Raw genomic sequence first — 25,857 nt, 5'->3', positions numbered from 1 at the left:
GTCCTGAAAACGACCATTCGCAATGAATGCAGTTGTTGTATGACAGAGTTCATTCGGCTTAACCGGTGACTGAGGAAGATCGTAAGGATATCATGCATCGAGGAAGAAAAGGGACACATTGTCAGGATCAATCCTGACAATTTCGAGGAGATAAACGGTGATTCGCCAGTAAATACTTTGATTTTGATAAAAAAAAAATCGTGAACTTTCCTTTCTTCCGTCTGAAATTAAATTGCTATTGAAGGAAAACTGTTCGATATGAAGTAAGAGTAACGTATGTGAGAAACTTTGTGTTTCATGACATGTAACTTGAACAATAAACAGGCATGAAGTAAGTCTCGCTTTCACTCACACAGTTTGCAATCAGTGCCTTTCCATTGACACAAACGTTGAATGTGAGACCTTATCAACATTTCTAGAAAATTGCAGCAAAAATACATATGACCCCGACGTGATTCGAACACGCAACCTTCTGATCTGGAGTCAGACGCGCTACCGTTGCGCCACGGAGTCCTTCTTCCAACCAAATGGAATTTTTAGTCTATAACGCTCAGGTTATTATCGATCCTACTAAACTTGTACCCCTCCCTTTGGCTGTAAAATAATAAAATCGTGTTTTCCTTAATTTTGAAAAATATATACGATTCAACACGAATCAAGCATGATAATTTATAGACAAAATGTACAAGACAACCTTGAATATTGAAAATATCGCCTGCGGCTACAACTTCAAATTGTTTGGAATTTAACTCTAGTTACTTTAATTTAACAAAGACTAAGTTTCCTTATTCAGACTTGCCAATGGAATATTAAGAACTTATCAGATGACTTCCGTATGACGATGTGGCACTTACGACAGGTTGTTGCCGCATCTGGTATTAAGTATAAAGTAGTTAATTTTGGACGTATGTATCAAGTCGTCGTGGCCGAGTGGTTAAGGCGATAGACTAGAAATCTATTGGGGTCTCCCCGCACAGGTTCGAATCCTGTCGACGACGCAGACTTTTTGGTATCAACTTTTTGTAATGAATCACACACTGCTCACTGAACGCGCTCAAAGACAAGTAGGAATCAAAGTTATCGATAAGCTAACCGCAGATAGACATTGTCCTGAAAACGACCATTCGCAATGAATGCAGTTGTTGTATGACAGAGTTCATTCGGCTTAACCGGTGACTGAGGAAGATCGTAAGGATATCATGCATCGAGGAAGAAAAGGGACACATTGTCAGGATCAATCCTGACAATTTCGAGGAGATAAACGGTGATTCGCCAGTAAATACTTTGATTTTGATAAAAAAAAAATCGTGAACTTTCCTTTCTTCCGTCTGAAATTAAATTGCTATTGAAGGAAAACTGTTCGATATGAAGTAAGAGTAACGTATGTGAGAAACTTTGTGTTTCATGACATGTAACTTGAACAATAAACAGGCATGAAGTAAGTCTCGCTTTCACTCACACAGTTTGCAATCAGTGCCTTTCCATTGACACAAACGTTGAATGTGAGACCTTATCAACATTTCTAGAAAATTGCAGCAAAAATACATATGACCCCGACGTGATTCGAACACGCAACCTTCTGATCTGGAGTCAGACGCGCTACCGTTGCGCCACGGAGTCCTTCTTCCAACCAAATGGAATTTTTAGTCTATAACGCTCAGGTTATTATCGATCCTACTAAACTTGTACCCCTCCCTTTGGCTGTAAAATAATAAAATCGTGTTTTCCTTAATTTTGAAAAATATATACGATTCAACACGAATCAAGCATGATAATTTATAGACAAAATGTACAAGACAACCTTGAATATTGAAAATATCGCCTGCGGCTACAACTTCAAATTGTTTGGAATTTAACTCTAGTTACTTTAATTTAACAAAGACTAAGTTTCCTTATTCAGACTTGCCAATGGAATATTAAGAACTTATCAGATGACTTCCGTATGACGATGTGGCACTTACGACAGGTTGTTGCCGCATCTGGTATTAAGTATAAAGTAGTTAATTTTGGACGTATGTATCAAGTCGTCGTGGCCGAGTGGTTAAGGCGATAGACTAGAAATCTATTGGGGTCTCCCCGCACAGGTTCGAATCCTGTCGACGACGCAGACTTTTTGGTATCAACTTTTTGTAATGAATCACACACTGCTCACTGAACGCGCTCAAAGACAAGTAGGAATCAAAGTTATCGATAAGCTAACCGCAGATAGACATTGTCCTGAAAACGACCATTCGCAATGAATGCAGTTGTTGTATGACAGAGTTCATTCGGCTTAACCGGTGACTGAGGAAGATCGTAAGGATATCATGCATCGAGGAAGAAAAGGGACACATTGTCAGGATCAATCCTGACAATTTCGAGGAGATAAACGGTGATTCGCCAGTAAATACTTTGATTTTGATAAAAAAAAAATCGTGAACTTTCCTTTCTTCCGTCTGAAATTAAATTGCTATTGAAGGAAAACTGTTCGATATGAAGTAAGAGTAACGTATGTGAGAAACTTTGTGTTTCATGACATGTAACTTGAACAATAAACAGGCATGAAGTAAGTCTCGCTTTCACTCACACAGTTTGCAATCAGTGCCTTTCCATTGACACAAACGTTGAATGTGAGACCTTATCAACATTTCTAGAAAATTGCAGCAAAAATACATATGACCCCGACGTGATTCGAACACGCAACCTTCTGATCTGGAGTCAGACGCGCTACCGTTGCGCCACGGAGTCCTTCTTCCAACCAAATGGAATTTTTAGTCTATAACGCTCAGGTTATTATCGATCCTACTAAACTTGTACCCCTCCCTTTGGCTGTAAAATAATAAAATCGTGTTTTCCTTAATTTTGAAAAATATATACGATTCAACACGAATCAAGCATGATAATTTATAGACAAAATGTACAAGACAACCTTGAATATTGAAAATATCGCCTGCGGCTACAACTTCAAATTGTTTGGAATTTAACTCTAGTTACTTTAATTTAACAAAGACTAAGTTTCCTTATTCAGACTTGCCAATGGAATATTAAGAACTTATCAGATGACTTCCGTATGACGATGTGGCACTTACGACAGGTTGTTGCCGCATCTGGTATTAAGTATAAAGTAGTTAATTTTGGACGTATGTATCAAGTCGTCGTGGCCGAGTGGTTAAGGCGATAGACTAGAAATCTATTGGGGTCTCCCCGCACAGGTTCGAATCCTGTCGACGACGCAGACTTTTTGGTATCAACTTTTTGTAATGAATCACACACTGCTCACTGAACGCGCTCAAAGACAAGTAGGAATCAAAGTTATCGATAAGCTAACCGCAGATAGACATTGTCCTGAAAACGACCATTCGCAATGAATGCAGTTGTTGTATGACAGAGTTCATTCGGCTTAACCGGTGACTGAGGAAGATCGTAAGGATATCATGCATCGAGGAAGAAAAGGGACACATTGTCAGGATCAATCCTGACAATTTCGAGGAGATAAACGGTGATTCGCCAGTAAATACTTTGATTTTGATAAAAAAAAAATCGTGAACTTTCCTTTCTTCCGTCTGAAATTAAATTGCTATTGAAGGAAAACTGTTCGATATGAAGTAAGAGTAACGTATGTGAGAAACTTTGTGTTTCATGACATGTAACTTGAACAATAAACAGGCATGAAGTAAGTCTCGCTTTCACTCACACAGTTTGCAATCAGTGCCTTTCCATTGACACAAACGTTGAATGTGAGACCTTATCAACATTTCTAGAAAATTGCAGCAAAAATACATATGACCCCGACGTGATTCGAACACGCAACCTTCTGATCTGGAGTCAGACGCGCTACCGTTGCGCCACGGAGTCCTTCTTCCAACCAAATGGAATTTTTAGTCTATAACGCTCAGGTTATTATCGATCCTACTAAACTTGTACCCCTCCCTTTGGCTGTAAAATAATAAAATCGTGTTTTCCTTAATTTTGAAAAATATATACGATTCAACACGAATCAAGCATGATAATTTATAGACAAAATGTACAAGACAACCTTGAATATTGAAAATATCGCCTGCGGCTACAACTTCAAATTGTTTGGAATTTAACTCTAGTTACTTTAATTTAACAAAGACTAAGTTTCCTTATTCAGACTTGCCAATGGAATATTAAGAACTTATCAGATGACTTCCGTATGACGATGTGGCACTTACGACAGGTTGTTGCCGCATCTGGTATTAAGTATAAAGTAGTTAATTTTGGACGTATGTATCAAGTCGTCGTGGCCGAGTGGTTAAGGCGATAGACTAGAAATCTATTGGGGTCTCCCCGCACAGGTTCGAATCCTGTCGACGACGCAGACTTTTTGGTATCAACTTTTTGTAATGAATCACACACTGCTCACTGAACGCGCTCAAAGACAAGTAGGAATCAAAGTTATCGATAAGCTAACCGCAGATAGACATTGTCCTGAAAACGACCATTCGCAATGAATGCAGTTGTTGTATGACAGAGTTCATTCGGCTTAACCGGTGACTGAGGAAGATCGTAAGGATATCATGCATCGAGGAAGAAAAGGGACACATTGTCAGGATCAATCCTGACAATTTCGAGGAGATAAACGGTGATTCGCCAGTAAATACTTTGATTTTGATAAAAAAAAAATCGTGAACTTTCCTTTCTTCCGTCTGAAATTAAATTGCTATTGAAGGAAAACTGTTCGATATGAAGTAAGAGTAACGTATGTGAGAAACTTTGTGTTTCATGACATGTAACTTGAACAATAAACAGGCATGAAGTAAGTCTCGCTTTCACTCACACAGTTTGCAATCAGTGCCTTTCCATTGACACAAACGTTGAATGTGAGACCTTATCAACATTTCTAGAAAATTGCAGCAAAAATACATATGACCCCGACGTGATTCGAACACGCAACCTTCTGATCTGGAGTCAGACGCGCTACCGTTGCGCCACGGAGTCCTTCTTCCAACCAAATGGAATTTTTAGTCTATAACGCTCAGGTTATTATCGATCCTACTAAACTTGTACCCCTCCCTTTGGCTGTAAAATAATAAAATCGTGTTTTCCTTAATTTTGAAAAATATATACGATTCAACACGAATCAAGCATGATAATTTATAGACAAAATGTACAAGACAACCTTGAATATTGAAAATATCGCCTGCGGCTACAACTTCAAATTGTTTGGAATTTAACTCTAGTTACTTTAATTTAACAAAGACTAAGTTTCCTTATTCAGACTTGCCAATGGAATATTAAGAACTTATCAGATGACTTCCGTATGACGATGTGGCACTTACGACAGGTTGTTGCCGCATCTGGTATTAAGTATAAAGTAGTTAATTTTGGACGTATGTATCAAGTCGTCGTGGCCGAGTGGTTAAGGCGATAGACTAGAAATCTATTGGGGTCTCCCCGCACAGGTTCGAATCCTGTCGACGACGCAGACTTTTTGGTATCAACTTTTTGTAATGAATCACACACTGCTCACTGAACGCGCTCAAAGACAAGTAGGAATCAAAGTTATCGATAAGCTAACCGCAGATAGACATTGTCCTGAAAACGACCATTCGCAATGAATGCAGTTGTTGTATGACAGAGTTCATTCGGCTTAACCGGTGACTGAGGAAGATCGTAAGGATATCATGCATCGAGGAAGAAAAGGGACACATTGTCAGGATCAATCCTGACAATTTCGAGGAGATAAACGGTGATTCGCCAGTAAATACTTTGATTTTGATAAAAAAAAAATCGTGAACTTTCCTTTCTTCCGTCTGAAATTAAATTGCTATTGAAGGAAAACTGTTCGATATGAAGTAAGAGTAACGTATGTGAGAAACTTTGTGTTTCATGACATGTAACTTGAACAATAAACAGGCATGAAGTAAGTCTCGCTTTCACTCACACAGTTTGCAATCAGTGCCTTTCCATTGACACAAACGTTGAATGTGAGACCTTATCAACATTTCTAGAAAATTGCAGCAAAAATACATATGACCCCGACGTGATTCGAACACGCAACCTTCTGATCTGGAGTCAGACGCGCTACCGTTGCGCCACGGAGTCCTTCTTCCAACCAAATGGAATTTTTAGTCTATAACGCTCAGGTTATTATCGATCCTACTAAACTTGTACCCCTCCCTTTGGCTGTAAAATAATAAAATCGTGTTTTCCTTAATTTTGAAAAATATATACGATTCAACACGAATCAAGCATGATAATTTATAGACAAAATGTACAAGACAACCTTGAATATTGAAAATATCGCCTGCGGCTACAACTTCAAATTGTTTGGAATTTAACTCTAGTTACTTTAATTTAACAAAGACTAAGTTTCCTTATTCAGACTTGCCAATGGAATATTAAGAACTTATCAGATGACTTCCGTATGACGATGTGGCACTTACGACAGGTTGTTGCCGCATCTGGTATTAAGTATAAAGTAGTTAATTTTGGACGTATGTATCAAGTCGTCGTGGCCGAGTGGTTAAGGCGATAGACTAGAAATCTATTGGGGTCTCCCCGCACAGGTTCGAATCCTGTCGACGACGCAGACTTTTTGGTATCAACTTTTTGTAATGAATCACACACTGCTCACTGAACGCGCTCAAAGACAAGTAGGAATCAAAGTTATCGATAAGCTAACCGCAGATAGACATTGTCCTGAAAACGACCATTCGCAATGAATGCAGTTGTTGTATGACAGAGTTCATTCGGCTTAACCGGTGACTGAGGAAGATCGTAAGGATATCATGCATCGAGGAAGAAAAGGGACACATTGTCAGGATCAATCCTGACAATTTCGAGGAGATAAACGGTGATTCGCCAGTAAATACTTTGATTTTGATAAAAAAAAAATCGTGAACTTTCCTTTCTTCCGTCTGAAATTAAATTGCTATTGAAGGAAAACTGTTCGATATGAAGTAAGAGTAACGTATGTGAGAAACTTTGTGTTTCATGACATGTAACTTGAACAATAAACAGGCATGAAGTAAGTCTCGCTTTCACTCACACAGTTTGCAATCAGTGCCTTTCCATTGACACAAACGTTGAATGTGAGACCTTATCAACATTTCTAGAAAATTGCAGCAAAAATACATATGACCCCGACGTGATTCGAACACGCAACCTTCTGATCTGGAGTCAGACGCGCTACCGTTGCGCCACGGAGTCCTTCTTCCAACCAAATGGAATTTTTAGTCTATAACGCTCAGGTTATTATCGATCCTACTAAACTTGTACCCCTCCCTTTGGCTGTAAAATAATAAAATCGTGTTTTCCTTAATTTTGAAAAATATATACGATTCAACACGAATCAAGCATGATAATTTATAGACAAAATGTACAAGACAACCTTGAATATTGAAAATATCGCCTGCGGCTACAACTTCAAATTGTTTGGAATTTAACTCTAGTTACTTTAATTTAACAAAGACTAAGTTTCCTTATTCAGACTTGCCAATGGAATATTAAGAACTTATCAGATGACTTCCGTATGACGATGTGGCACTTACGACAGGTTGTTGCCGCATCTGGTATTAAGTATAAAGTAGTTAATTTTGGACGTATGTATCAAGTCGTCGTGGCCGAGTGGTTAAGGCGATAGACTAGAAATCTATTGGGGTCTCCCCGCACAGGTTCGAATCCTGTCGACGACGCAGACTTTTTGGTATCAACTTTTTGTAATGAATCACACACTGCTCACTGAACGCGCTCAAAGACAAGTAGGAATCAAAGTTATCGATAAGCTAACCGCAGATAGACATTGTCCTGAAAACGACCATTCGCAATGAATGCAGTTGTTGTATGACAGAGTTCATTCGGCTTAACCGGTGACTGAGGAAGATCGTAAGGATATCATGCATCGAGGAAGAAAAGGGACACATTGTCAGGATCAATCCTGACAATTTCGAGGAGATAAACGGTGATTCGCCAGTAAATACTTTGATTTTGATAAAAAAAAAATCGTGAACTTTCCTTTCTTCCGTCTGAAATTAAATTGCTATTGAAGGAAAACTGTTCGATATGAAGTAAGAGTAACGTATGTGAGAAACTTTGTGTTTCATGACATGTAACTTGAACAATAAACAGGCATGAAGTAAGTCTCGCTTTCACTCACACAGTTTGCAATCAGTGCCTTTCCATTGACACAAACGTTGAATGTGAGACCTTATCAACATTTCTAGAAAATTGCAGCAAAAATACATATGACCCCGACGTGATTCGAACACGCAACCTTCTGATCTGGAGTCAGACGCGCTACCGTTGCGCCACGGAGTCCTTCTTCCAACCAAATGGAATTTTTAGTCTATAACGCTCAGGTTATTATCGATCCTACTAAACTTGTACCCCTCCCTTTGGCTGTAAAATAATAAAATCGTGTTTTCCTTAATTTTGAAAAATATATACGATTCAACACGAATCAAGCATGATAATTTATAGACAAAATGTACAAGACAACCTTGAATATTGAAAATATCGCCTGCGGCTACAACTTCAAATTGTTTGGAATTTAACTCTAGTTACTTTAATTTAACAAAGACTAAGTTTCCTTATTCAGACTTGCCAATGGAATATTAAGAACTTATCAGATGACTTCCGTATGACGATGTGGCACTTACGACAGGTTGTTGCCGCATCTGGTATTAAGTATAAAGTAGTTAATTTTGGACGTATGTATCAAGTCGTCGTGGCCGAGTGGTTAAGGCGATAGACTAGAAATCTATTGGGGTCTCCCCGCACAGGTTCGAATCCTGTCGACGACGCAGACTTTTTGGTATCAACTTTTTGTAATGAATCACACACTGCTCACTGAACGCGCTCAAAGACAAGTAGGAATCAAAGTTATCGATAAGCTAACCGCAGATAGACATTGTCCTGAAAACGACCATTCGCAATGAATGCAGTTGTTGTATGACAGAGTTCATTCGGCTTAACCGGTGACTGAGGAAGATCGTAAGGATATCATGCATCGAGGAAGAAAAGGGACACATTGTCAGGATCAATCCTGACAATTTCGAGGAGATAAACGGTGATTCGCCAGTAAATACTTTGATTTTGATAAAAAAAAAATCGTGAACTTTCCTTTCTTCCGTCTGAAATTAAATTGCTATTGAAGGAAAACTGTTCGATATGAAGTAAGAGTAACGTATGTGAGAAACTTTGTGTTTCATGACATGTAACTTGAACAATAAACAGGCATGAAGTAAGTCTCGCTTTCACTCACACAGTTTGCAATCAGTGCCTTTCCATTGACACAAACGTTGAATGTGAGACCTTATCAACATTTCTAGAAAATTGCAGCAAAAATACATATGACCCCGACGTGATTCGAACACGCAACCTTCTGATCTGGAGTCAGACGCGCTACCGTTGCGCCACGGAGTCCTTCTTCCAACCAAATGGAATTTTTAGTCTATAACGCTCAGGTTATTATCGATCCTACTAAACTTGTACCCCTCCCTTTGGCTGTAAAATAATAAAATCGTGTTTTCCTTAATTTTGAAAAATATATACGATTCAACACGAATCAAGCATGATAATTTATAGACAAAATGTACAAGACAACCTTGAATATTGAAAATATCGCCTGCGGCTACAACTTCAAATTGTTTGGAATTTAACTCTAGTTACTTTAATTTAACAAAGACTAAGTTTCCTTATTCAGACTTGCCAATGGAATATTAAGAACTTATCAGATGACTTCCGTATGACGATGTGGCACTTACGACAGGTTGTTGCCGCATCTGGTATTAAGTATAAAGTAGTTAATTTTGGACGTATGTATCAAGTCGTCGTGGCCGAGTGGTTAAGGCGATAGACTAGAAATCTATTGGGGTCTCCCCGCACAGGTTCGAATCCTGTCGACGACGCAGACTTTTTGGTATCAACTTTTTGTAATGAATCACACACTGCTCACTGAACGCGCTCAAAGACAAGTAGGAATCAAAGTTATCGATAAGCTAACCGCAGATAGACATTGTCCTGAAAACGACCATTCGCAATGAATGCAGTTGTTGTATGACAGAGTTCATTCGGCTTAACCGGTGACTGAGGAAGATCGTAAGGATATCATGCATCGAGGAAGAAAAGGGACACATTGTCAGGATCAATCCTGACAATTTCGAGGAGATAAACGGTGATTCGCCAGTAAATACTTTGATTTTGATAAAAAAAAAATCGTGAACTTTCCTTTCTTCCGTCTGAAATTAAATTGCTATTGAAGGAAAACTGTTCGATATGAAGTAAGAGTAACGTATGTGAGAAACTTTGTGTTTCATGACATGTAACTTGAACAATAAACAGGCATGAAGTAAGTCTCGCTTTCACTCACACAGTTTGCAATCAGTGCCTTTCCATTGACACAAACGTTGAATGTGAGACCTTATCAACATTTCTAGAAAATTGCAGCAAAAATACATATGACCCCGACGTGATTCGAACACGCAACCTTCTGATCTGGAGTCAGACGCGCTACCGTTGCGCCACGGAGTCCTTCTTCCAACCAAATGGAATTTTTAGTCTATAACGCTCAGGTTATTATCGATCCTACTAAACTTGTACCCCTCCCTTTGGCTGTAAAATAATAAAATCGTGTTTTCCTTAATTTTGAAAAATATATACGATTCAACACGAATCAAGCATGATAATTTATAGACAAAATGTACAAGACAACCTTGAATATTGAAAATATCGCCTGCGGCTACAACTTCAAATTGTTTGGAATTTAACTCTAGTTACTTTAATTTAACAAAGACTAAGTTTCCTTATTCAGACTTGCCAATGGAATATTAAGAACTTATCAGATGACTTCCGTATGACGATGTGGCACTTACGACAGGTTGTTGCCGCATCTGGTATTAAGTATAAAGTAGTTAATTTTGGACGTATGTATCAAGTCGTCGTGGCCGAGTGGTTAAGGCGATAGACTAGAAATCTATTGGGGTCTCCCCGCACAGGTTCGAATCCTGTCGACGACGCAGACTTTTTGGTATCAACTTTTTGTAATGAATCACACACTGCTCACTGAACGCGCTCAAAGACAAGTAGGAATCAAAGTTATCGATAAGCTAACCGCAGATAGACATTGTCCTGAAAACGACCATTCGCAATGAATGCAGTTGTTGTATGACAGAGTTCATTCGGCTTAACCGGTGACTGAGGAAGATCGTAAGGATATCATGCATCGAGGAAGAAAAGGGACACATTGTCAGGATCAATCCTGACAATTTCGAGGAGATAAACGGTGATTCGCCAGTAAATACTTTGATTTTGATAAAAAAAAAATCGTGAACTTTCCTTTCTTCCGTCTGAAATTAAATTGCTATTGAAGGAAAACTGTTCGATATGAAGTAAGAGTAACGTATGTGAGAAACTTTGTGTTTCATGACATGTAACTTGAACAATAAACAGGCATGAAGTAAGTCTCGCTTTCACTCACACAGTTTGCAATCAGTGCCTTTCCATTGACACAAACGTTGAATGTGAGACCTTATCAACATTTCTAGAAAATTGCAGCAAAAATACATATGACCCCGACGTGATTCGAACACGCAACCTTCTGATCTGGAGTCAGACGCGCTACCGTTGCGCCACGGAGTCCTTCTTCCAACCAAATGGAATTTTTAGTCTATAACGCTCAGGTTATTATCGATCCTACTAAACTTGTACCCCTCCCTTTGGCTGTAAAATAATAAAATCGTGTTTTCCTTAATTTTGAAAAATATATACGATTCAACACGAATCAAGCATGATAATTTATAGACAAAATGTACAAGACAACCTTGAATATTGAAAATATCGCCTGCGGCTACAACTTCAAATTGTTTGGAATTTAACTCTAGTTACTTTAATTTAACAAAGACTAAGTTTCCTTATTCAGACTTGCCAATGGAATATTAAGAACTTATCAGATGACTTCCGTATGACGATGTGGCACTTACGACAGGTTGTTGCCGCATCTGGTATTAAGTATAAAGTAGTTAATTTTGGACGTATGTATCAAGTCGTCGTGGCCGAGTGGTTAAGGCGATAGACTAGAAATCTATTGGGGTCTCCCCGCACAGGTTCGAATCCTGTCGACGACGCAGACTTTTTGGTATCAACTTTTTGTAATGAATCACACACTGCTCACTGAACGCGCTCAAAGACAAGTAGGAATCAAAGTTATCGATAAGCTAACCGCAGATAGACATTGTCCTGAAAACGACCATTCGCAATGAATGCAGTTGTTGTATGACAGAGTTCATTCGGCTTAACCGGTGACTGAGGAAGATCGTAAGGATATCATGCATCGAGGAAGAAAAGGGACACATTGTCAGGATTGATCCTGACAATTTCGAGGAGATAAACGGTGATTCGCCAGTAAATACTTTGATTTTGATAAAAAAAAAATCGTGAACTTTCCTTTCTTCCGTCTGAAATTAAATTGCTATTGAAGGAAAACTGTTCGATATGAAGTAAGAGTAACGTATGTGAGAAACTTTGTGTTTCATGACATGTAACTTGAACAATAAACAGGCATGAAGTAAGTCTCGCTTTCACTCACACAGTTTGCAATCAGTGCCTTTCCATTGACACAAACGTTGAATGTGAGACCTTATCAACATTTCTAGAAAATTGCAGCAAAAATACATATGACCCCGACGTGATTCGAACACGCAACCTTCTGATCTGGAGTCAGACGCGCTACCGTTGCGCCACGGAGTCCTTCTTCCAACCAAATGGAATTTTTAGTCTATAACGCTCAGGTTATTATCGATCCTACTAAACTTGTACCCCTCCCTTTGGCTGTAAAATAATAAAATCGTGTTTTCCTTAATTTTGAAAAATATATACGATTCAACACGAATCAAGCATGATAATTTATAGACAAAATGTACAAGACAACCTTGAATATTGAAAATATCGCCTGCGGCTACAACTTCAAATTGTTTGGAATTTAACTCTAGTTACTTTAATTTAACAAAGACTAAGTTTCCTTATTCAGACTTGCCAATGGAATATTAAGAACTTATCAGATGACTTCCGTATGACGATGTGGCACTTACGACAGGTTGTTGCCGCATCTGGTATTAAGTATAAAGTAGTTAATTTTGGACGTATGTATCAAGTCGTCGTGGCCGAGTGGTTAAGGCGATAGACTAGAAATCTATTGGGGTCTCCCCGCACAGGTTCGAATCCTGTCGACGACGCAGACTTTTTGGTATCAACTTTTTGTAATGAATCACACACTGCTCACTGAACGCGCTCAAAGACAAGTAGGAATCAAAGTTATCGATAAGCTAACCGCAGATAGACATTGTCCTGAAAACGACCATTCGCAATGAATGCAGTTGTTGTATGACAGAGTTCATTCGGCTTAACCGGTGACTGAGGAAGATCGTAAGGATATCATGCATCGAGGAAGAAAAGGGACACATTGTCAGGATCAATCCTGACAATTTCGAGGAGATAAACGGTGATTCGCCAGTAAATACTTTGATTTTGATAAAAAAAAAATCGTGAACTTTCCTTTCTTCCGTCTGAAATTAAATTGCTATTGAAGGAAAACTGTTCGATATGAAGTAAGAGTAACGTATGTGAGAAACTTTGTGTTTCATGACATGTAACTTGAACAATAAACAGGCATGAAGTAAGTCTCGCTTTCACTCACACAGTTTGCAATCAGTGCCTTTCCATTGACACAAACGTTGAATGTGAGACCTTATCAACATTTCTAGAAAATTGCAGCAAAAATACATATGACCCCGACGTGATTCGAACACGCAACCTTCTGATCTGGAGTCAGACGCGCTACCGTTGCGCCACGGAGTCCTTCTTCCAACCAAATGGAATTTTTAGTCTATAACGCTCAGGTTATTATCGATCCTACTAAACTTGTACCCCTCCCTTTGGCTGTAAAATAATAAAATCGTGTTTTCCTTAATTTTGAAAAATATATACGATTCAACACGAATCAAGCATGATAATTTATAGACAAAATGTACAAGACAACCTTGAATATTGAAAATATCGCCTGCGGCTACAACTTCAAATTGTTTGGAATTTAACTCTAGTTACTTTAATTTAACAAAGACTAAGTTTCCTTATTCAGACTTGCCAATGGAATATTAAGAACTTATCAGATGACTTCCGTATGACGATGTGGCACTTACGACAGGTTGTTGCCGCATCTGGTATTAAGTATAAAGTAGTTAATTTTGGACGTATGTATCAAGTCGTCGTGGCCGAGTGGTTAAGGCGATAGACTAGAAATCTATTGGGGTCTCCCCGCACAGGTTCGAATCCTGTCGACGACGCAGACTTTTTGGTATCAACTTTTTGTAATGAATCACACACTGCTCACTGAACGCGCTCAAAGACAAGTAGGAATCAAAGTTATCGATAAGCTAACCGCAGATAGACATTGTCCTGAAAACGACCATTCGCAATGAATGCAGTTGTTGTATGACAGAGTTCATTCGGCTTAACCGGTGACTGAGGAAGATCGTAAGGATATCATGCATCGAGGAAGAAAAGGGACACATTGTCAGGATCAATCCTGACAATTTCGAGGAGATAAACGGTGATTCGCCAGTAAATACTTTGATTTTGATAAAAAAAAAATCGTGAACTTTCCTTTCTTCCGTCTGAAATTAAATTGCTATTGAAGGAAAACTGTTCGATATGAAGTAAGAGTAACGTATGTGAGAAACTTTGTGTTTCATGACATGTAACTTGAACAATAAACAGGCATGAAGTAAGTCTCGCTTTCACTCACACAGTTTGCAATCAGTGCCTTTCCATTGACACAAACGTTGAATGTGAGACCTTATCAACATTTCTAGAAAATTGCAGCAAAAATACATATGACCCCGACGTGATTCGAACACGCAACCTTCTGATCTGGAGTCAGACGCGCTACCGTTGCGCCACGGAGTCCTTCTTCCAACCAAATGGAATTTTTAGTCTATAACGCTCAGGTTATTATCGATCCTACTAAACTTGTACCCCTCCCTTTGGCTGTAAAATAATAAAATCGTGTTTTCCTTAATTTTGAAAAATATATACGATTCAACACGAATCAAGCATGATAATTTATAGACAAAATGTACAAGACAACCTTGAATATTGAAAATATCGCCTGCGGCTACAACTTCAAATTGTTTGGAATTTAACTCTAGTTACTTTAATTTAACAAAGACTAAGTTTCCTTATTCAGACTTGCCAATGGAATATTAAGAACTTATCAGATGACTTCCGTATGACGATGTGGCACTTACGACAGGTTGTTGCCGCATCTGGTATTAAGTATAAAGTAGTTAATTTTGGACGTATGTATCAAGTCGTCGTGGCCGAGTGGTTAAGGCGATAGACTAGAAATCTATTGGGGTCTCCCCGCACAGGTTCGAATCCTGTCGACGACGCAGACTTTTTGGTATCAACTTTTTGTAATGAATCACACACTGCTCACTGAACGCGCTCAAAGACAAGTAGGAATCAAAGTTATCGATAAGCTAACCGCAGATAGACATTGTCCTGAAAACGACCATTCGCAATGAATGCAGTTGTTGTATGACAGAGTTCATTCGGCTTAACCGGTGACTGAGGAAGATCGTAAGGATATCATGCATCGAGGAAGAAAAGGGACACATTGTCAGGATCAATCCTGACAATTTCGAGGAGATAAACGGTGATTCGCCAGTAAATACTTTGATTTTGATAAAAAAAAAATCGTGAACTTTCCTTTCTTCCGTCTGAAATTAAATTGCTATTGAAGGAAAACTGTTCGATATGAAGTAAGAGTAACGTATGTGAGAAACTTTGTGTTTCATGACATGTAACTTGAACAATAAACAGGCATGAAGTAAGTCTCGCTTTCACTCACACAGTTTGCAATCAGTGCCTTTCCATTGACACAAACGTTGAATGTGAGACCTTATCAACATTTCTAGAAAATTGCAGCAAAAATACATATGACCCCGACGTGATTCGAACACGCAACCTTCTGATCTGGAGTCAGACGCGCTACCGTTGCGCCACGGAGTCCTTCTTCCAACCAAATGGAATTTTTAGTCTATAACGCTCAGGTTATTATCGATCCTACTAAACTTGTACCCCTCCCTTTGGCTGTAAAATAATAAAATCGTGTTTTCCTTAATTTTGAAAAATATATACGATTCAACACGAATCAAGCATGATAATTTATAGACAAAATGTACAAGACAACCTTGAATATTGAAAATATCGCCTGCGGCTACAACTTCAAATTGTTTGGAATTTAACTCTAGTTACTTTAATTTAACAAAGACTAAGTTTCCTTATTCAGACTTGCCAATGGAATATTAAGAACTTATCAGATGACTTCCGTATGACGATGTGGCACTTACGACAGGTTGTTGCCGCATCTGGTATTAAGTATAAAGTAGTTAATTTTGGACGTATGTATCAAGTCGTCGTGGCCGAGTGGTTAAGGCGATAGACTAGAAATCTATTGGGGTCTCCCCGCACAGGTTCGAATCCTGTCGACGACGCAGACTTTTTGGTATCAACTTTTTGTAATGAATCACACACTGCTCACTGAACGCGCTCAAAGACAAGTAGGAATCAAAGTTATCGATAAGCTAACCGCAGATAGACATTGTCCTGAAAACGACCATTCGCAATGAATGCAGTTGTTGTATGACAGAGTTCATTCGGCTTAACCGGTGACTGAGGAAGATCGTAAGGATATCATGCATCGAGGAAGAAAAGGGACACATTGTCAGGATCAATCCTGACAATTTCGAGGAGATAAACGGTGATTCGCCAGTAAATACTTTGATTTTGATAAAAAAAAAATCGTGAACTTTCCTTTCTTCCGTCTGAAATTAAATTGCTATTGAAGGAAAACTGTTCGATATGAAGTAAGAGTAACGTATGTGAGAAACTTTGTGTTTCATGACATGTAACTTGAACAATAAACAGGCATGAAGTAAGTCTCGCTTTCACTCACACAGTTTGCAATCAGTGCCTTTCCATTGACACAAACGTTGAATGTGAGACCTTATCAACATTTCTAGAAAATTGCAGCAAAAATACATATGACCCCGACGTGATTCGAACACGCAACCTTCTGATCTGGAGTCAGACGCGCTACCGTTGCGCCACGGAGTCCTTCTTCCAACCAAATGGAATTTTTAGTCTATAACGCTCAGGTTATTATCGATCCTACTAAACTTGTACCCCTCCCTTTGGCTGTAAAATAATAAAATCGTGTTTTCCTTAATTTTGAAAAATATATACGATTCAACACGAATCAAGCATGATAATTTATAGACAAAATGTACAAGACAACCTTGAATATTGAAAATATCGCCTGCGGCTACAACTTCAAATTGTTTGGAATTTAACTCTAGTTACTTTAATTTAACAAAGACTAAGTTTCCTTATTCAGACTTGCCAATGGAATATTAAGAACTTATCAGATGACTTCCGTATGACGATGTGGCACTTACGACAGGTTGTTGCCGCATCTGGTATTAAGTATAAAGTAGTTAATTTTGGACGTATGTATCAAGTCGTCGTGGCCGAGTGGTTAAGGCGATAGACTAGAAATCTATTGGGGTCTCCCCGCACAGGTTCGAATCCTGTCGACGACGCAGACTTTTTGGTATCAACTTTTTGTAATGAATCACACACTGCTCACTGAACGCGCTCAAAGACAAGTAGGAATCAAAGTTATCGATAAGCTAACCGCAGATAGACATTGTCCTGAAAACGACCATTCGCAATGAATGCAGTTGTTGTATGACAGAGTTCATTCGGCTTAACCGGTGACTGAGGAAGATCGTAAGGATATCATGCATCGAGGAAGAAAAGGGACACATTGTCAGGATCAATCCTGACAATTTCGAGGAGATAAACGGTGATTCGCCAGTAAATACTTTGATTTTGATAAAAAAAAAATCGTGAACTTTCCTTTCTTCCGTCTGAAATTAAATTGCTATTGAAGGAAAACTGTTCGATATGAAGTAAGAGTAACGTATGTGAGAAACTTTGTGTTTCATGACATGTAACTTGAACAATAAACAGGCATGAAGTAAGTCTCGCTTTCACTCACACAGTTTGCAATCAGTGCCTTTCCATTGACACAAACGTTGAATGTGAGACCTTATCAACATTTCTAGAAAATTGCAGCAAAAATACATATGACCCCGACGTGATTCGAACACGCAACCTTCTGATCTGGAGTCAGACGCGCTACCGTTGCGCCACGGAGTCCTTCTTCCAACCAAATGGAATTTTTAGTCTATAACGCTCAGGTTATTATCGATCCTACTAAACTTGTACCCCTCCCTTTGGCTGTAAAATAATAAAATCGTGTTTTCCTTAATTTTGAAAAATATATACGATTCAACACGAATCAAGCATGATAATTTATAGACAAAATGTACAAGACAACCTTGAATATTGAAAATATCGCCTGCGGCTACAACTTCAAATTGTTTGGAATTTAACTCTAGTTACTTTAATTTAACAAAGACTAAGTTTCCTTATTCAGACTTGCCAATGGAATATTAAGAACTTATCAGATGACTTCCGTATGACGATGTGGCACTTACGACAGGTTGTTGCCGCATCTGGTATTAAGTATAAAGTAGTTAATTTTGGACGTATGTATCAAGTCGTCGTGGCCGAGTGGTTAAGGCGATAGACTAGAAATCTATTGGGGTCTCCCCGCACAGGTTCGAATCCTGTCGACGACGCAGACTTTTTGGTATCAACTTTTTGTAATGAATCACACACTGCTCACTGAACGCGCTCAAAGACAAGTAGGAATCAAAGTTATCGATAAGCTAACCGCAGATAGACATTGTCCTGAAAACGACCATTCGCAATGAATGCAGTTGTTGTATGACAGAGTTCATTCGGCTTAACCGGTGACTGAGGAAGATCGTAAGGATATCATGCATCGAGGAAGAAAAGGGACACATTGTCAGGATCAATCCTGACAATTTCGAGGAGATAAACGGTGATTCGCCAGTAAATACTTTGATTTTGATAAAAAAAAAATCGTGAACTTTCCTTTCTTCCGTCTGAAATTAAATTGCTATTGAAGGAAAACTGTTCGATATGAAGTAAGAGTAACGTATGTGAGAAACTTTGTGTTTCATGACATGTAACTTGAACAATAAACAGGCATGAAGTAAGTCTCGCTTTCACTCACACAGTTTGCAATCAGTGCCTTTCCATTGACACAAACGTTGAATGTGAGACCTTATCAACATTTCTAGAAAATTGCAGCAAAAATACATATGACCCCGACGTGATTCGAACACGCAACCTTCTGATCTGGAGTCAGACGCGCTACCGTTGCGCCACGGAGTCCTTCTTCCAACCAAATGGAATTTTTAGTCTATAACGCTCAGGTTATTATCGATCCTACTAAACTTGTACCCCTCCCTTTGGCTGTAAAATAATAAAATCGTGTTTTCCTTAATTTTGAAAAATATATACGATTCAACACGAATCAAGCATGATAATTTATAGACAAAATGTACAAGACAACCTTGAATATTGAAAATATCGCCTGCGGCTACAACTTCAAATTGTTTGGAATTTAACTCTAGTTACTTTAATTTAACAAAGACTAAGTTTCCTTATTCAGACTTGCCAATGGAATATTAAGAACTTATCAGATGACTTCCGTATGACGATGTGGCACTTACGACAGGTTGTTGCCGCATCTGGTATTAAGTATAAAGTAGTTAATTTTGGACGTATGTATCAAGTCGTCGTGGCCGAGTGGTTAAGGCGATAGACTAGAAATCTATTGGGGTCTCCCCGCACAGGTTCGAATCCTGTCGACGACGCAGACTTTTTGGTATCAACTTTTTGTAATGAATCACACACTGCTCACTGAACGCGCTCAAAGACAAGTAGGAATCAAAGTTATCGATAAGCTAACCGCAGATAGACATTGTCCTGAAAACGACCATTCGCAATGAATGCAGTTGTTGTATGACAGAGTTCATTCGGCTTAACCGGTGACTGAGGAAGATCGTAAGGATATCATGCATCGAGGAAGAAAAGGGACACATTGTCAGGATCAATCCTGACAATTTCGAGGAGATAAACGGTGATTCGCCAGTAAATACTTTGATTTTGATAAAAAAAAAATCGTGAACTTTCCTTTCTTCCGTCTGAAATTAAATTGCTATTGAAGGAAAACTGTTCGATATGAAGTAAGAGTAACGTATGTGAGAAACTTTGTGTTTCATGACATGTAACTTGAACAATAAACAGGCATGAAGTAAGTCTCGCTTTCACTCACACAGTTTGCAATCAGTGCCTTTCCATTGACACAAACGTTGAATGTGAGACCTTATCAACATTTCTAGAAAATTGCAGCAAAAATACATATGACCCCGACGTGATTCGAACACGCAACCTTCTGATCTGGAGTCAGACGCGCTACCGTTGCGCCACGGAGTCCTTCTTCCAACCAAATGGAATTTTTAGTCTATAACGCTCAGGTTATTATCGATCCTACTAAACTTGTACCCCTCCCTTTGGCTGTAAAATAATAAAATCGTGTTTTCCTTAATTTTGAAAAATATATACGATTCAACACGAATCAAGCATGATAATTTATAGACAAAATGTACAAGACAACCTTGAATATTGAAAATATCGCCTGCGGCTACAACTTCAAATTGTTTGGAATTTAACTCTAGTTACTTTAATTTAACAAAGACTAAGTTTCCTTATTCAGACTTGCCAATGGAATATTAAGAACTTATCAGATGACTTCCGTATGACGATGTGGCACTTACGACAGGTTGTTGCCGCATCTGGTATTAAGTATAAAGTAGTTAATTTTGGACGTATGTATCAAGTCGTCGTGGCCGAGTGGTTAAGGCGATAGACTAGAAATCTATTGGGGTCTCCCCGCACAGGTTCGAATCCTGTCGACGACGCAGACTTTTTGGTATCAACTTTTTGTAATGAATCACACACTGCTCACTGAACGCGCTCAAAGACAAGTAGGAATCAAAGTTATCGATAAGCTAACCGCAGATAGACATTGTCCTGAAAACGACCATTCGCAATGAATGCAGTTGTTGTATGACAGAGTTCATTCGGCTTAACCGGTGACTGAGGAAGATCGTAAGGATATCATGCATCGAGGAAGAAAAGGGACACATTGTCAGGATCAATCCTGACAATTTCGAGGAGATAAACGGTGATTCGCCAGTAAATACTTTGATTTTGATAAAAAAAAAATCGTGAACTTTCCTTTCTTCCGTCTGAAATTAAATTGCTATTGAAGGAAAACTGTTCGATATGAAGTAAGAGTAACGTATGTGAGAAACTTTGTGTTTCATGACATGTAACTTGAACAATAAACAGGCATGAAGTAAGTCTCGCTTTCACTCACACAGTTTGCAATCAGTGCCTTTCCATTGACACAAACGTTGAATGTGAGACCTTATCAACATTTCTAGAAAATTGCAGCAAAAATACATATGACCCCGACGTGATTCGAACACGCAACCTTCTGATCTGGAGTCAGACGCGCTACCGTTGCGCCACGGAGTCCTTCTTCCAACCAAATGGAATTTTTAGTCTATAACGCTCAGGTTATTATCGATCCTACTAAACTTGTACCCCTCCCTTTGGCTGTAAAATAATAAAATCGTGTTTTCCTTAATTTTGAAAAATATATACGATTCAACACGAATCAAGCATGATAATTTATAGACAAAATGTACAAGACAACCTTGAATATTGAAAATATCGCCTGCGGCTACAACTTCAAATTGTTTGGAATTTAACTCTAGTTACTTTAATTTAACAAAGACTAAGTTTCCTTATTCAGACTTGCCAATGGAATATTAAGAACTTATCAGATGACTTCCGTATGACGATGTGGCACTTACGACAGGTTGTTGCCGCATCTGGTATTAAGTATAAAGTAGTTAATTTTGGACGTATGTATCAAGTCGTCGTGGCCGAGTGGTTAAGGCGATAGACTAGAAATCTATTGGGGTCTCCCCGCACAGGTTCGAATCCTGTCGACGACGCAGACTTTTTGGTATCAACTTTTTGTAATGAATCACACACTGCTCACTGAACGCGCTCAAAGACAAGTAGGAATCAAAGTTATCGATAAGCTAACCGCAGATAGACATTGTCCTGAAAACGACCATTCGCAATGAATGCAGTTGTTGTATGACAGAGTTCATTCGGCTTAACCGGTGACTGAGGAAGATCGTAAGGATATCATGCATCGAGGAAGAAAAGGGACACATTGTCAGGATCAATCCTGACAATTTCGAGGAGATAAACGGTGATTCGCCAGTAAATACTTTGATTTTGATAAAAAAAAAATCGTGAACTTTCCTTTCTTCCGTCTGAAATTAAATTGCTATTGAAGGAAAACTGTTCGATATGAAGTAAGAGTAACGTATGTGAGAAACTTTGTGTTTCATGACATGTAACTTGAACAATAAACAGGCATGAAGTAAGTCTCGCTTTCACTCACACAGTTTGCAATCAGTGCCTTTCCATTGACACAAACGTTGAATGTGAGACCTTATCAACATTTCTAGAAAATTGCAGCAAAAATACATATGACCCCGACGTGATTCGAACACGCAACCTTCTGATCTGGAGTCAGACGCGCTACCGTTGCGCCACGGAGTCCTTCTTCCAACCAAATGGAATTTTTAGTCTATAACGCTCAGGTTATTATCGATCCTACTAAACTTGTACCCCTCCCTTTGGCTGTAAAATAATAAAATCGTGTTTTCCTTAATTTTGAAAAATATATACGATTCAACACGAATCAAGCATGATAATTTATAGACAAAATGTACAAGACAACCTTGAATATTGAAAATATCGCCTGCGGCTACAACTTCAAATTGTTTGGAATTTAACTCTAGTTACTTTAATTTAACAAAGACTAAGTTTCCTTATTCAGACTTGCCAATGGAATATTAAGAACTTATCAGATGACTTCCGTATGACGATGTGGCACTTACGACAGGTTGTTGCCGCATCTGGTATTAAGTATAAAGTAGTTAATTTTGGACGTATGTATCAAGTCGTCGTGGCCGAGTGGGGTTAAGGCGATAGACTAGAAATCTATTGGGGTCTCCCCGCACAGGTTCGAATCCTGTCGACGACGCAGACTTTTTGGTATCAACTTTTTGTAATGAATCACACACTGCTCACTGAACGCGCTCAAAGACAAGTAGGAATCAAAGTTATCGATAAGCTAACCGCAGATAGACATTGTCCTGAAAACGACCATTCGCAATGAATGCAGTTGTTGTATGACAGAGTTCATTCGGCTTAACCGGTGACTGAGGAACGATCGTAAGGATATCATGCATCGAGGAAGAAAAGGGACACATTGTCAGGATCAATCCTGACATCGAGGAGATAAACGGTGATTCGCCAGTAAATACTTTGATTTTGATAAAAAAAAAATCGTGAACTTTCCTTTCTTCCGTCTGAAATTAAATTGCTATTGAAGGAAAACTGTTCGATATGAAGTAAGAGTAACGTATGTGAGAAACTTTGTGTTTCATGACATGTAACTTGAACAATAAACAGGCATGAAGTAAGTCTCGCTTTCACTCACACAGTTTGCAATCAGTGCCTTTCCATTGACACAAACGTTGAATGTGAGACCTTATCAACATTTCTAGAAAATTGCAGCAAAAATACATATGACCCCGACGTGATTCGAACACGCAACCTTCTGATCTGGAGTCAGACGCGCTACCGTTGCGCCACGGAGTCCTTCTTCCAACCAAATGGAATTTTTAGTCTATAACGCTCAGGTTATTATCGATCCTACTAAACTTGTACCCCTCCCTTTGGCTGTAAAATAATAAAATCGTGTTTTCCTTAATTTTGAAAAATATATACGATTCAACACGAATCAAGCATGATAATTTATAGACAAAATGTACAAGACAACCTTGAATATTGAAAATATCGCCTGCGGCTACAACTTCAAATTGTTTGGAATTTAACTCTAGTTACTTTAATTTAACAAAGACTAAGTTTCCTTATTCAGACTTGCCAATGGAATATTAAGAACTTATCAGATGACTTCCGTATGACGATGTGGCACTTACGACAGGTTGTTGCCGCATCTGGTATTAAGTATAAAGTAGTTAATTTTGGACGTATGTATCAAGTCGTCGTGGCCGAGTGGTTAAGGCGATAGACTAGAAATCTATTGGGGTCTCCCCGCACAGGTTCGAATCCTGTCGACGACGCAGACTTTTTGGTATCAACTTTTTGTAATGAATCACACACTGCTCACTGAACGCGCTCAAAGACAAGTAGGAATCAAAGTTATCGATAAGCTAACCGCAGATAGACATTGTCCTGAAAACGACCATTCGCAATGAATGCAGTTGTTGTATGACAGAGTTCATTCGGCTTAACCGGTGACTGAGGAAGATCGTAAGGATATCATGCATCGAGGAAGAAAAGGGACACATTGTCAGGATCAATCCTGACAATTTCGAGGAGATAAACGGTGATTCGCCAGTAAATACTTTGATTTTGATAAAAAAAAAATCGTGAACTTTCCTTTCTTCCGTCTGAAATTAAATTGCTATTGAAGGAAAACTGTTCGATATGAAGTAAGAGTAACGTATGTGAGAAACTTTGTGTTTCATGACATGTAACTTGAACAATAAACAGGCATGAAGTAAGTCTCGCTTTCACTCACACAGTTTGCAATCAGTGCCTTTCCATTGACACAAACGTTGAATGTGAGACCTTATCAACATTTCTAGAAAATTGCAGCAAAAATACATATGACCCCGACGTGATTCGAACACGCAACCTTCTGATCTGGAGTCAGACGCGCTACCGTTGCGCCACGGAGTCCTTCTTCCAACCAAATGGAATTTTTAGTCTATAACGCTCAGGTTATTATCGATCCTACTAAACTTGTACCCCTCCCTTTGGCTGTAAAATAATAAAATCGTGTTTTCCTTAATTTTGAAAAATATATACGATTCAACACGAATCAAGCATGATAATTTATAGACAAAATGTACAAGACAACCTTGAATATTGAAAATATCGCCTGCGGCTACAACTTCAAATTGTTTGGAATTTAACTCTAGTTACTTTAATTTAACAAAGACTAAGTTTCCTTATTCAGACTTGCCAATGGAATATTAAGAACTTATCAGATGACTTCCGTATGACGATGTGGCACTTACGACAGGTTGTTGCCGCATCTGGTATTAAGTATAAAGTAGTTAATTTTGGACGTATGTATCAAGTCGTCGTGGCCGAGTGGTTAAGGCGATAGACTAGAAATCTATTGGGGTCTCCCCGCACAGGTTCGAATCCTGTCGACGACGCAGACTTTTTGGTATCAACTTTTTGTAATGAATCACACACTGCTCACTGAACGCGCTCAAAGACAAGTAGGAATCAAAGTTATCGATAAGCTAACCGCAGATAGACATTGTCCTGAAAACGACCATTCGCAATGAATGCAGTTGTTGTATGACAGAGTTCATTCGGCTTAACCGGTGACTGAGGAAGATCGTAAGGATATCATGCATCGAGGAAGAAAAGGGACACATTGTCAGGATCAATCCTGACAATTTCGAGGAGATAAACGGTGATTCGCCAGTAAATACTTTGATTTTGATAAAAAAAAAATCGTGAACTTTCCTTTCTTCCGTCTGAAATTAAATTGCTATTGAAGGAAAACTGTTCGATATGAAGTAAGAGTAACGTATGTGAGAAACTTTGTGTTTCATGACATGTAACTTGAACAATAAACAGGCATGAAGTAAGTCTCGCTTTCACTCACACAGTTTGCAATCAGTGCCTTTCCATTGACACAAACGTTGAATG

At 38.8% G+C, this 25,857-nt stretch overlaps 46 non-coding genes across 46 annotated transcripts; 23 read left to right on the top strand and 23 right to left on the bottom strand.

The window, feature by feature from the left end:
• Nucleotides 1–441: 441 nt before the first annotated feature.
• Trnaw-cca (transfer RNA tryptophan (anticodon CCA)) lies at nucleotides 442–513 on the bottom strand. The gene has a single exon. It is a non-coding gene; the product is annotated as a tRNA-Trp (tRNA).
• Nucleotides 514–916: 403 nt separating this feature from the next.
• Trnas-aga (transfer RNA serine (anticodon AGA)) lies at nucleotides 917–998 on the top strand. The gene has a single exon. It is a non-coding gene; the product is annotated as a tRNA-Ser (tRNA).
• A 550-nt stretch (nucleotides 999–1,548) lies between these two features.
• Nucleotides 1,549–1,620, bottom strand: Trnaw-cca (transfer RNA tryptophan (anticodon CCA)). The gene has a single exon. It is a non-coding gene; the product is annotated as a tRNA-Trp (tRNA).
• Nucleotides 1,621–2,023: 403 nt separating this feature from the next.
• On the top strand, nucleotides 2,024–2,105 carry Trnas-aga (transfer RNA serine (anticodon AGA)). The gene has a single exon. It is a non-coding gene; the product is annotated as a tRNA-Ser (tRNA).
• Nucleotides 2,106–2,655: 550 nt separating this feature from the next.
• Nucleotides 2,656–2,727, bottom strand: Trnaw-cca (transfer RNA tryptophan (anticodon CCA)). Its single transcript has one exon. It is a non-coding gene; the product is annotated as a tRNA-Trp (tRNA).
• A 403-nt stretch (nucleotides 2,728–3,130) lies between these two features.
• Trnas-aga (transfer RNA serine (anticodon AGA)) lies at nucleotides 3,131–3,212 on the top strand. Its single transcript has one exon. It is a non-coding gene; the product is annotated as a tRNA-Ser (tRNA).
• Nucleotides 3,213–3,762: 550 nt separating this feature from the next.
• Nucleotides 3,763–3,834, bottom strand: Trnaw-cca (transfer RNA tryptophan (anticodon CCA)). The gene has a single exon. It is a non-coding gene; the product is annotated as a tRNA-Trp (tRNA).
• A 403-nt stretch (nucleotides 3,835–4,237) lies between these two features.
• Trnas-aga (transfer RNA serine (anticodon AGA)) lies at nucleotides 4,238–4,319 on the top strand. The gene has a single exon. It is a non-coding gene; the product is annotated as a tRNA-Ser (tRNA).
• Nucleotides 4,320–4,869: 550 nt separating this feature from the next.
• On the bottom strand, nucleotides 4,870–4,941 carry Trnaw-cca (transfer RNA tryptophan (anticodon CCA)). Its single transcript has one exon. It is a non-coding gene; the product is annotated as a tRNA-Trp (tRNA).
• Nucleotides 4,942–5,344: 403 nt separating this feature from the next.
• On the top strand, nucleotides 5,345–5,426 carry Trnas-aga (transfer RNA serine (anticodon AGA)). The gene has a single exon. It is a non-coding gene; the product is annotated as a tRNA-Ser (tRNA).
• A 550-nt stretch (nucleotides 5,427–5,976) lies between these two features.
• Trnaw-cca (transfer RNA tryptophan (anticodon CCA)) lies at nucleotides 5,977–6,048 on the bottom strand. The gene has a single exon. It is a non-coding gene; the product is annotated as a tRNA-Trp (tRNA).
• Nucleotides 6,049–6,451: 403 nt separating this feature from the next.
• Nucleotides 6,452–6,533, top strand: Trnas-aga (transfer RNA serine (anticodon AGA)). Its single transcript has one exon. It is a non-coding gene; the product is annotated as a tRNA-Ser (tRNA).
• Nucleotides 6,534–7,083: 550 nt separating this feature from the next.
• Trnaw-cca (transfer RNA tryptophan (anticodon CCA)) lies at nucleotides 7,084–7,155 on the bottom strand. Its single transcript has one exon. It is a non-coding gene; the product is annotated as a tRNA-Trp (tRNA).
• Nucleotides 7,156–7,558: 403 nt separating this feature from the next.
• Nucleotides 7,559–7,640, top strand: Trnas-aga (transfer RNA serine (anticodon AGA)). The gene has a single exon. It is a non-coding gene; the product is annotated as a tRNA-Ser (tRNA).
• Nucleotides 7,641–8,190: 550 nt separating this feature from the next.
• On the bottom strand, nucleotides 8,191–8,262 carry Trnaw-cca (transfer RNA tryptophan (anticodon CCA)). Its single transcript has one exon. It is a non-coding gene; the product is annotated as a tRNA-Trp (tRNA).
• A 403-nt stretch (nucleotides 8,263–8,665) lies between these two features.
• Nucleotides 8,666–8,747, top strand: Trnas-aga (transfer RNA serine (anticodon AGA)). The gene has a single exon. It is a non-coding gene; the product is annotated as a tRNA-Ser (tRNA).
• Nucleotides 8,748–9,297: 550 nt separating this feature from the next.
• Trnaw-cca (transfer RNA tryptophan (anticodon CCA)) lies at nucleotides 9,298–9,369 on the bottom strand. Its single transcript has one exon. It is a non-coding gene; the product is annotated as a tRNA-Trp (tRNA).
• Nucleotides 9,370–9,772: 403 nt separating this feature from the next.
• Trnas-aga (transfer RNA serine (anticodon AGA)) lies at nucleotides 9,773–9,854 on the top strand. Its single transcript has one exon. It is a non-coding gene; the product is annotated as a tRNA-Ser (tRNA).
• Nucleotides 9,855–10,404: 550 nt separating this feature from the next.
• On the bottom strand, nucleotides 10,405–10,476 carry Trnaw-cca (transfer RNA tryptophan (anticodon CCA)). Its single transcript has one exon. It is a non-coding gene; the product is annotated as a tRNA-Trp (tRNA).
• A 403-nt stretch (nucleotides 10,477–10,879) lies between these two features.
• Nucleotides 10,880–10,961, top strand: Trnas-aga (transfer RNA serine (anticodon AGA)). The gene has a single exon. It is a non-coding gene; the product is annotated as a tRNA-Ser (tRNA).
• A 550-nt stretch (nucleotides 10,962–11,511) lies between these two features.
• Trnaw-cca (transfer RNA tryptophan (anticodon CCA)) lies at nucleotides 11,512–11,583 on the bottom strand. Its single transcript has one exon. It is a non-coding gene; the product is annotated as a tRNA-Trp (tRNA).
• Nucleotides 11,584–11,986: 403 nt separating this feature from the next.
• Nucleotides 11,987–12,068, top strand: Trnas-aga (transfer RNA serine (anticodon AGA)). Its single transcript has one exon. It is a non-coding gene; the product is annotated as a tRNA-Ser (tRNA).
• A 550-nt stretch (nucleotides 12,069–12,618) lies between these two features.
• Nucleotides 12,619–12,690, bottom strand: Trnaw-cca (transfer RNA tryptophan (anticodon CCA)). Its single transcript has one exon. It is a non-coding gene; the product is annotated as a tRNA-Trp (tRNA).
• A 403-nt stretch (nucleotides 12,691–13,093) lies between these two features.
• Nucleotides 13,094–13,175, top strand: Trnas-aga (transfer RNA serine (anticodon AGA)). The gene has a single exon. It is a non-coding gene; the product is annotated as a tRNA-Ser (tRNA).
• Nucleotides 13,176–13,725: 550 nt separating this feature from the next.
• On the bottom strand, nucleotides 13,726–13,797 carry Trnaw-cca (transfer RNA tryptophan (anticodon CCA)). Its single transcript has one exon. It is a non-coding gene; the product is annotated as a tRNA-Trp (tRNA).
• Nucleotides 13,798–14,200: 403 nt separating this feature from the next.
• Trnas-aga (transfer RNA serine (anticodon AGA)) lies at nucleotides 14,201–14,282 on the top strand. The gene has a single exon. It is a non-coding gene; the product is annotated as a tRNA-Ser (tRNA).
• A 550-nt stretch (nucleotides 14,283–14,832) lies between these two features.
• Nucleotides 14,833–14,904, bottom strand: Trnaw-cca (transfer RNA tryptophan (anticodon CCA)). Its single transcript has one exon. It is a non-coding gene; the product is annotated as a tRNA-Trp (tRNA).
• A 403-nt stretch (nucleotides 14,905–15,307) lies between these two features.
• Nucleotides 15,308–15,389, top strand: Trnas-aga (transfer RNA serine (anticodon AGA)). The gene has a single exon. It is a non-coding gene; the product is annotated as a tRNA-Ser (tRNA).
• A 550-nt stretch (nucleotides 15,390–15,939) lies between these two features.
• On the bottom strand, nucleotides 15,940–16,011 carry Trnaw-cca (transfer RNA tryptophan (anticodon CCA)). The gene has a single exon. It is a non-coding gene; the product is annotated as a tRNA-Trp (tRNA).
• Nucleotides 16,012–16,414: 403 nt separating this feature from the next.
• Trnas-aga (transfer RNA serine (anticodon AGA)) lies at nucleotides 16,415–16,496 on the top strand. The gene has a single exon. It is a non-coding gene; the product is annotated as a tRNA-Ser (tRNA).
• A 550-nt stretch (nucleotides 16,497–17,046) lies between these two features.
• On the bottom strand, nucleotides 17,047–17,118 carry Trnaw-cca (transfer RNA tryptophan (anticodon CCA)). Its single transcript has one exon. It is a non-coding gene; the product is annotated as a tRNA-Trp (tRNA).
• Nucleotides 17,119–17,521: 403 nt separating this feature from the next.
• Nucleotides 17,522–17,603, top strand: Trnas-aga (transfer RNA serine (anticodon AGA)). The gene has a single exon. It is a non-coding gene; the product is annotated as a tRNA-Ser (tRNA).
• A 550-nt stretch (nucleotides 17,604–18,153) lies between these two features.
• On the bottom strand, nucleotides 18,154–18,225 carry Trnaw-cca (transfer RNA tryptophan (anticodon CCA)). Its single transcript has one exon. It is a non-coding gene; the product is annotated as a tRNA-Trp (tRNA).
• A 403-nt stretch (nucleotides 18,226–18,628) lies between these two features.
• Trnas-aga (transfer RNA serine (anticodon AGA)) lies at nucleotides 18,629–18,710 on the top strand. The gene has a single exon. It is a non-coding gene; the product is annotated as a tRNA-Ser (tRNA).
• A 550-nt stretch (nucleotides 18,711–19,260) lies between these two features.
• On the bottom strand, nucleotides 19,261–19,332 carry Trnaw-cca (transfer RNA tryptophan (anticodon CCA)). The gene has a single exon. It is a non-coding gene; the product is annotated as a tRNA-Trp (tRNA).
• Nucleotides 19,333–19,735: 403 nt separating this feature from the next.
• On the top strand, nucleotides 19,736–19,817 carry Trnas-aga (transfer RNA serine (anticodon AGA)). Its single transcript has one exon. It is a non-coding gene; the product is annotated as a tRNA-Ser (tRNA).
• Nucleotides 19,818–20,367: 550 nt separating this feature from the next.
• Trnaw-cca (transfer RNA tryptophan (anticodon CCA)) lies at nucleotides 20,368–20,439 on the bottom strand. Its single transcript has one exon. It is a non-coding gene; the product is annotated as a tRNA-Trp (tRNA).
• A 403-nt stretch (nucleotides 20,440–20,842) lies between these two features.
• Trnas-aga (transfer RNA serine (anticodon AGA)) lies at nucleotides 20,843–20,924 on the top strand. Its single transcript has one exon. It is a non-coding gene; the product is annotated as a tRNA-Ser (tRNA).
• Nucleotides 20,925–21,474: 550 nt separating this feature from the next.
• Trnaw-cca (transfer RNA tryptophan (anticodon CCA)) lies at nucleotides 21,475–21,546 on the bottom strand. The gene has a single exon. It is a non-coding gene; the product is annotated as a tRNA-Trp (tRNA).
• A 403-nt stretch (nucleotides 21,547–21,949) lies between these two features.
• On the top strand, nucleotides 21,950–22,031 carry Trnas-aga (transfer RNA serine (anticodon AGA)). The gene has a single exon. It is a non-coding gene; the product is annotated as a tRNA-Ser (tRNA).
• Nucleotides 22,032–22,581: 550 nt separating this feature from the next.
• Nucleotides 22,582–22,653, bottom strand: Trnaw-cca (transfer RNA tryptophan (anticodon CCA)). Its single transcript has one exon. It is a non-coding gene; the product is annotated as a tRNA-Trp (tRNA).
• Nucleotides 22,654–23,056: 403 nt separating this feature from the next.
• Nucleotides 23,057–23,140, top strand: Trnas-aga (transfer RNA serine (anticodon AGA)). The gene has a single exon. It is a non-coding gene; the product is annotated as a tRNA-Ser (tRNA).
• A 548-nt stretch (nucleotides 23,141–23,688) lies between these two features.
• Trnaw-cca (transfer RNA tryptophan (anticodon CCA)) lies at nucleotides 23,689–23,760 on the bottom strand. Its single transcript has one exon. It is a non-coding gene; the product is annotated as a tRNA-Trp (tRNA).
• Nucleotides 23,761–24,163: 403 nt separating this feature from the next.
• On the top strand, nucleotides 24,164–24,245 carry Trnas-aga (transfer RNA serine (anticodon AGA)). The gene has a single exon. It is a non-coding gene; the product is annotated as a tRNA-Ser (tRNA).
• A 550-nt stretch (nucleotides 24,246–24,795) lies between these two features.
• Trnaw-cca (transfer RNA tryptophan (anticodon CCA)) lies at nucleotides 24,796–24,867 on the bottom strand. Its single transcript has one exon. It is a non-coding gene; the product is annotated as a tRNA-Trp (tRNA).
• A 403-nt stretch (nucleotides 24,868–25,270) lies between these two features.
• Trnas-aga (transfer RNA serine (anticodon AGA)) lies at nucleotides 25,271–25,352 on the top strand. The gene has a single exon. It is a non-coding gene; the product is annotated as a tRNA-Ser (tRNA).
• The last annotated feature ends 505 nt before the right edge of the window (nucleotides 25,353–25,857 follow it).

This window comes from Mytilus trossulus, chromosome 14 (assembly GCF_036588685.1).
Source record: "Mytilus trossulus isolate FHL-02 chromosome 14, PNRI_Mtr1.1.1.hap1, whole genome shotgun sequence".
Lineage (NCBI taxonomy): Eukaryota > Metazoa > Mollusca > Bivalvia > Mytilida > Mytilidae > Mytilus > Mytilus trossulus.
Note: the sequence above shows the minus strand (reverse complement) of the source record. Positions and strands in the feature narration are given on the sequence as shown.